The following is an 8,170-nucleotide window of genomic DNA, read 5'->3' as shown; positions in this document are numbered from 1 at the left end:
AGAGAGCAGCATTTACAGGCCACAGCAGAGGCAGGTGTAAGGGTAAATGCAGGGCCAGAGGTGCTCCACCACTTATTTTCTAGATGTAGAGTGTCCATAGACAGTGAAGGTATGGAGCTTCTATAAGCCAAAAGAAAGAAAGAAGGAGAGAGAGAGAGAGAGAGAGAGAGAGAGAGAGAGAGAGAGAGAGAGAGGAGAATAAGGAAGAAAGAGGGAAAAAAAGAAAGAAAGTAAAAAGATAGATTCTGTTGTAGGCTGTGCTGAAAAAGCCAGGCCCAACTAATCCTTTCATTGTATTTTAACCTAGCTGCTAATCTTTTAAGTTTAGACCCTGTAAGTTAAAAAATTTGTACTGACAATATGGTAAGATAAGTGCAATTAATATTGCAATAGAAGTTATGGTTCTGTTTTCAAAAGCATAAAATGATAGATGTATGCAAAATTTGAAATTAATTCTTGACTTTAGAAGATGATGGTGAAGGAGGGATGGCTTGGGGTGGTTTGATGGTGTCTGCTTCTCCCTGTCTAGAATTATCTGAGAGGACAGTCTCAGTGAGGGATTGCCTAGGTCCAGTTGGCTTTCGGTTGTGTTTGTGGGAGAATACCTTAGTTATGTTAACTGAGGTCTGAAGATCTGCCCACTATGGGTGGCACCATTCCCTCGGCAGAGGAGCCTGACCTGTCTAAGAGTAGAAAAAGTTGAGTACTAGCACCTATACATTAGTTAATCTATCTCTCCTCCCCCTAACTATGTATGTACTGTGATTAGATGGTTCAAATTCTTACTTGCTTACTTCTTCACAATAATGGACTGTAACCTGGAATTATGAGCCAGAAAACCCCCTTTTTTTCTTTAAGTGTTTTTTTTTTTTTAGGGAGTTGTAACACAACAACAAGAAAGGAAACTAACATAGAGGGCAACTAAGATAAAAGGGAACGATGATATCTAGATAGAAAGATGAATAAGGAAATATCATCATCATCATCACCGTTTTGTGATAAAGTCCTACTTTGAATCCATGACTTGCCTGACACTTTCTGTGTAGACCAGGCTGGCATTGAACTCACAGAGATCTGCCGGTCTCTGCCTCCTGGAATTAAAGGTGTGTGTCACCACATCCAGATGAAATCCATTACTTTAAAATAAGAAAAAAATATTAATAAATAGAAAAAAGATGCCAGTGGATTCTCCAGTGGTTCTTGAGTTTAGAGTAAATAATTAAGAATATTCAAAACTCTTTAAAAATATTTAAGAAGGTATAGGTAAGAAGTTCCCTGGAATCTTTTCCTCTGTGCTTTCACAGGTGAGTTCATACATCTCTTAATTTACTGCTTCCGGTTTTGCAGGCTCATTTTGTGAAGGATTTCTCTCTCTCCACTTGCCACTTTCTTTACACTGTTTAAGCTCATCCCTGGACCTAGGTCATCCACAGTAGCTGATGCATGGCGTGGTGTTGTTCAGTAAGGCTTTCTGGAATCAACACAAGGTATTTTTGTGTCACTCGGGTTTGTCTTGTTTAGGGTTCAAATAGCAAGTTTATTTACAGTGAGAATCTTCCACATAATAAAAATGTAGCTAGTTTTTTCATAGCAATACTTTGAGCTATAACTATGAATATTCCACTCAGACCATATGGAAAAATATGCATGTCATTCACATACTGATTTTTTTCTTAATCTAAATTTATTAATGAATCTATTGTAAATATCTATCTATCTATCTATCTATCTATCTATCTATCTATCTATCTATCTATCAACCTACATACCTACCTACCTACCTACCTACCTATCGACCAGTCCATCTATCTGTGGGAATATAGGTCAAAAAAGGATGGGGAAAGGTTACCTCTTTCTTAAAGCAGACTGTGTGTAAGGCATTCTGAACAGATAACTGTATATGTTGAGGATGGAAATGGTACTCTTTCCCCCAAGGGAGCCTTAAATATATTTCAGTTAGTTCATTTACATGAGTCATTTACATTGATTTCCAAGAAACATCCTAGGTTTTCAAATAACCCCTGACTTAACGAACTCCCTTTCCCTCTCTTTCTCTTATATATTATTCATTCAATTCATATTCAGTGTCTATTCTGGGAATGGTCTCGGCAAGGTATTATGAGAATCTCAGAGAAATGAAGTGCACACTCCTACCTCAAAGGAATGGCAGTCTTCCTGAGAGGCCATAGTGTGAGCCTAAGGAAAGGTTAAATGACTATACAAGATGTGTTTACAAGACACCGTGCACTGAAGGGCTAATGAAGGATAATAATAGATAATTGTGAGTAATGCTAATGACAGAAGAGGCAGCTGTCAACCACCTTTTGTACAGCAGGCCCCTTGCCTATGTTATCTTTGAAAATTCTCAACAAATTTTGAAAGGGATATTTTTATCCTCATTTAGGTAATTATAAAATGAATGCTTGCTGCGTGACTGTTGAGTGAAGAGATGAAGACCCCCATCAGATCCTGCCTTTGTGATTGCCATCTCATGTGAGTCAGATAGTTTCACTCTAGATTCTCCTGGAACATTCTAGAGCCTGTCCCATGGCAGGTTTCACTCCAGATGCTATGGGAGCTCCCAGGCCATGTAGAAGGAGTGATTATTCACCCTGAGATAGTCTTTATTTTCTATGAGCTACACAGAATTTTCTCCAAGGCTGTGGGTCTGAGGATTATTTTCAATTTTTAAATATCATCCATGCATTGACAAAGACTTTCCCTGACCAAATTTTACCCAGGCTCATTTGAGCCCTTATTGTTAATAAGACTCAATCCTTTCCTATGAGTCCAGTTTTAGCAAATAATCCCATGAAGTCAACTTATATTCAGAGTTGAATTTTCTCTCTTGAGGCAGCTCTCTCCAATAATAATATTCCTTGCTCATAAATAAATTCCTTAGGCATGTTTATTTTTCTTGAACAATATATTTTTTCCTCACATTTCCTTTGCTTGTTTTGGAGACGGTTTCATGGATCCCAGACTGGTCTTGAGCTTTTATATAGTTGAGGATGACTATGAACTCCTGATCCTTCAGCCTCTACTTTTCCAGTGCTGGGATCTCAAGTATGCGCCACCATACCTGGTATGTGGCTTGCTAGGGTTCAAATCCAGAACCTCAATGGACACTCTACCCACTAAGCTACAACTCCAGCCTTCAATTTGTTTGAAACAAGTCATCGCTACATGGACTCTCATAGTCAGTTAAGTGAGCTCACCCTTGTGGTACACTCCTGTGCTGTGGCATTTACTACATCAGAACTTAACACCACGATTGAAAATCTTTGCTTAATGAGTAAGACTTTTGGTGTTTGGCTGTTAAACTATGTCTCAATCAAAGGATGTAGGAACAAAAAAATCTTTAACGTACAGGAATGGCCCAATATGTTCCATCTTGTCTCAGTATGCAAGCCTACATTACTTAGTTTATTTTGCAAACATGGGCTGAGAGTTGGTACTTTGCCTGTCTTCAACACAAAGATATTGGAAACCAAAGAAATTTGGGGGAGGGGAGAGGGAGAAGGAGAGAGAGATTGGTTGATTGTCACTGAGTTAATTAATTAATTATGTATTATAGAATTAATGTATTTGGTATTAGAAGAGAAAGTTGGAAGAAGACAACCAACTCTTCCTATATCCTGCCCATGGAGATGCCAAACTGGCATAATGTTTGTTGCTCTGGTAATGAAGAGTTTGTTTGTCACTACTGTGGTAATCTTCATGGTTAGTTTAAGTGATTTAAAATCATCTAGGAGATTTCTAGTGAGGTTTCACAAAGGAGGGAAGAACTACCGTGAATGTGGCTGGAACCAGATCGTGAACTGGGCTCTCAGCCTGAATTAAAAAGGAAAAGTTGAGCACCAGCGTTCCCTTCTTGGTGAGTCTTGGTCCACCTAGATGGTAAGCAAGCAGCCCCATGCTTCTGATGCCATAGCTTCAAAGTACTGCTGCTACCCCAAGCATGAAGAAGTGAACCCTCAGATCAACATAAGCCCCTTTCCCTTAAGTAGCGTTTTGGCAGGTGCTTCATCAAAGCGAGAGAAAAGTAAGTCATGTACTGTGTGACTTGTGGAGATTTTTTAAAAATATATTTTATGTGCATTGGCATTGTGCCTGCATGTGTGAGGATGTCAGAACCCATGGACCTGGAGCTATAGACAGCCATGAGCTGCCACATGGGTGCTGGGAATTGAACTCAGGTCCTCCAGAAGAGCAGCCAGTGCCCTTAACCACTCAGTGACTTGTGGAGATCTTTTGAATCATTCATTAATGAGATGTATTGGTCACTTTCACCCTTAGGACAAAAATCCTCAGGAGCAGTAAGAGCAAGAGGGTCATTTTGGTACATCATTTCGAAGATTTCACTCAACGTTAACTGACCCCGTCATTGTTGGTGGTGAGCAAGATGGAACATCTTGGTGGAAAGTACCCATCAGACAGAAGCTTCCTCCCTCATGATTGGTAAACAGAAAGTGATAAGAAGAGGCCAGGGACCACATACAGCTTTCAAAAGCATGTCCCAATGACTTACTTCCCCTAAGCAATCCTGTCTGCCGTTAGTTCACTCAGCCATGAACCATCAGTGGGTTACTCTACTGAGGAAGCCAGCACCCTCGTGATCCGTTCACTTCCCAAGAGCATCACCAGTGGGGACTAAAACTTCAGCACGTGAATGGCTGGGGTTTTTATACATCTGAACTGGACAGCACCAGGGACAGCCCATTCGGTTGGTGCTGCTGTGACCACTGTGGCTGTAGAGGAAGATCATGCTAGACATCAACGCTGGAAAGAAGACTCCAAACTAGTGTGGAGTTCCTGCTTGTGAGATATGATTGGATGATGGGTACAATGAAGGCCATACTTGGAACACACCGGGGAGATCAGGTCCAAAGAGCAGCCCGTTCCCTACTATTGCCTCCATTCCAGCTTCCCTTGAATGCTTGAACAGAAGCAAACTTTATTTGAAATTTCGTGGAAGACATTTCACCTAGAGGCTGGCTGCCCATCTGAGCCCAGCTTCCTTCCTTTTCTATTTTCTTTCATTTTTTTTTTGATGGGGGGCTTACTGTATGGCCCATGCTGGCTTTGGACTTTTCATCTTCCTTTCCCAGACTTCTAAGTGTGAGTATTCCAAGTGTTTGACCATTCTCAGCCCTGAGGCTCTTTTTAAATGGTTTCTTTTTGATTGACCAATATCAGTTCAGAAAAAATAAAGGCAGGAGCTGTGCATTCTTTGTTTTTTTGATTTTATTTTTTTGTCAATTGGTTATTTTTTTGATATTTGAGCAGAGGACATCCAATTCTGGAGCAATTTATGTAACTCTGAATAAAATATTGAAGAGGTTTTGAGTTTCATAACCATGATATATATATATATATATTTGATTTATATTATATATGATATATGTGTGATATATATAATATATGTGTGTGTGTATATATATGTACACACACACATATATTGATATAGTGAGTCCCCACTGATGAATAAGCCTCTTGTCATTCCACAGTTCCATTAAAGACTTTTTTTTCCTTTTCACAGTTTGCTTCTGTATTTCATTTGCATTTCTTCTTGTCCCACACATCTTCTTTTTTTCCTTTCTTGTCCCACATAGCATCTTCTGTTCCCCAGGAGAGCTCAAGAGTCAGAAGGAAAAGAGGATGAGAGCCGTGAAGTGTTGAGTAGAACCAGTCTCCGTGAGTCAAAGTGCCGAAACTCTCCCCACCGGAATGAATCGCAATGGTGGAGGGTGGAGGTGCACAGCAGTAGCAAGCAGCTTCGGGATCCTACAGAGACTAGAGCTTGACCCTGGAATCTTGGCAGAGATGGAAGAAGGCATGTGTAAGTCTTTCCTGGAGTTCCTGAGATGTCTAAACCACCCTGTGCAGACATACAACAGCTTAACATCTTTCAGTTCAAATCCTAAGATTCTTCCCTTTGAGAGAAGATATAAAATGTTTGGGATATGGTAGCATCTAGGATTCGTGAATTCATCCAACACATTTGTTGAATGCTTATTATGTATTATTGGCTTTTTTTTTCTGGGAAGTTTGGATAGAATTTGAGTCATTGCTCCATAGAATATGTTTTGTAGTGGTGAAGACAGAGATATTCATCAGACAAACCAATGAGCACAATCATTCTTTAAAAACTTGTTTTGAGTACATTTATTTATGTGTGTATGTGCACAGGAGCCAAAGAACACATGTGGAAGGCAGAGAATAGTTTTTGGGAGCCAGTTCTTCCCTTCTAACAGAGGGTCCTGAGGACAGAAGCCAGATCATCAGGTTTGAAGCAAATACTGTTACCAGCTGAGCCATCCCTCTGTCTCCAAATGTGACTTCTGGCAGCATTACCAAGGAAATAGACTTTAGGCTTATGGCTGTAAGAATGTGAAGGCAAGGTGGAAGCAGAATGTTCCCAACTGGGACCAGAATGAAGAAAAGCAGAGAGATCGAGCAAGAGTGACTTTTGCCTTTTCCTCCTCGGGACAGAATTCTGACACCAGAAGGAGGTCAGAGTCCTGCAGCCAGCCGGTGTTTTGTATCTAGGGAAACGTAAGTCTCCCAGATAACATCTCACCATCTAAGGGCGTAGAGGGAGACTAGTCAGAAGTTCACCTTCTGTTTTCTTTGGTTGTGTTTGCTATTTTACCTCTCAGTCTGAGCCCTCTGCTAGAAAAAACCTTATCATTAAAAGCAGTTGTGTTCATGGCCCCTCATGGAAATGCTGAACAAAAGCTTTTGAAAAACTTCTGTAAATAACTTGTAGAAATGATACCATGATGATAGGGTTTAGGAAAAAATTTGTCATGCCATGGAACAGTATATCTGAGTATTTTGGTGATACATTGTGTACCCTAATAAATTTGCCTGAGGATCAGAGGACAGAGCCAGCCACTAGATTAAACATAGAGGCCAGGCAGTGGTGGCACACACCTTTAATCCTAGCACTCGGGAGGCAGAGATCCATCTGGATCTCTGTGAGTTCAAAGCCACTCTGGACTATATGAGATTCATCCAGTATAGGAGAGAAACAGAGCCAGGCAGTGGTGGCACACACCTTTAATCCTAGCACTTGAAATTTCATACCTTTGCTTGGGAAACACACGTGCTTTTAATCTCAGGAAGTAATATGGCAGGGCAGAGGAAGGTATATAAGGAATGGGGAAACAGGAACTCACTCTCGTTAGGCTGAGGATTTTGTAGAGGTAAGAACTAGTGGCTGGCTGTTCTACTTCTCTGTTCTTTCAGCTTTCACTCTGATATCTGACTCTGGGTTTGTTTGTTTGTTTGTTTGTTTGTTTTATTAAAAGACCACCTAAGATTTGGACAACAGAGTATACTGAGTCAATGGATCTGTACTGGGGCTGCTCCTCTTCTGCTCCACCTCAGGTGGAGGAGGTTGGCAATGCACACGGACAAGCTTGAGTGCCACAGATTGGAGGTTGAGCAATCAAATGAGTAGAAGTCGGCGATGCTACTGAACAGAGGACAATGTACACGATGCCCTCCGCCCCAACAAAGGATGATATGGTCCTACCTTAGATGGTGAGTCAAGGCTCATGAACTTCCTTAATCTTCACACTCGTCTTCCATCTTCCCGGAGAATAGAGTGCATTTGGACCTTCTAGAGACTGCTAATCTCTTCTGGATCAATCATTGGTGTTCACATTCTTGCTCTGTCTCCAACTTACTAGATGTGTCGGGGAGACTCCTTGGGCAAGCTGTTTATTATTCTGTAACTACATTTCCTTGTGTACAATAGAGGTCATTGTAGACTCAATATCATAATTTTATTTTTAGGAGAACATGGGCGATGTATTTTACTATTGACAGTGTCTGGCATGTTATATCAATCAATCAATAAGCATTTAATAGTGTTTCTTTTTTCCTACTATAACCTGTTTGGGGAGATTTTGATTGTCAAATATCAGAAAAGTTGGGAGAGATCACCCAAATTAGCCTCTACTGTACCTCAAATTCCTGTATTGATTAGCCCTCCCATGGGAAATAGAGATGGATGGGATAGAAAGTTGGTGCAAGTTTACTCCTCCAAAGGAGCAGCATGATGACCCCAGAGAAAAGCCATGGGCACATTTGACATTGGACTTAAATTAGAGCTGATAGTTTGAAGTCCTGAGACATCCTGATGCTCTGAGATGTGTAT

The 8,170-nt window shown here is 40.7% G+C and overlaps 1 long non-coding RNA gene across 1 annotated transcript; it reads left to right on the top strand.

Annotated features, from left to right (window-relative positions):
* The first annotated feature begins 1,743 nt into the window (after positions 1–1,743).
* Positions 1,744–7,883, top strand: LOC114701203. Its single transcript, XR_005089439.1, has 4 exons — positions 1,744–2,493; positions 4,300–5,121; positions 5,616–5,842; positions 7,317–7,883. It is a non-coding gene; the product is annotated as an uncharacterized LOC114701203 (long non-coding RNA).
* Positions 7,884–8,170: the final 287 nt, after the last annotated feature.

This window comes from Peromyscus leucopus, chromosome 18, assembly GCF_004664715.2.
Source record: "Peromyscus leucopus breed LL Stock chromosome 18, UCI_PerLeu_2.1, whole genome shotgun sequence".
Lineage (NCBI taxonomy): Eukaryota > Metazoa > Chordata > Mammalia > Rodentia > Cricetidae > Peromyscus > Peromyscus leucopus.
The sequence above is the reverse complement of the archived record's forward strand: the minus strand, read 5'-3'. Positions and strand labels throughout refer to the sequence as shown.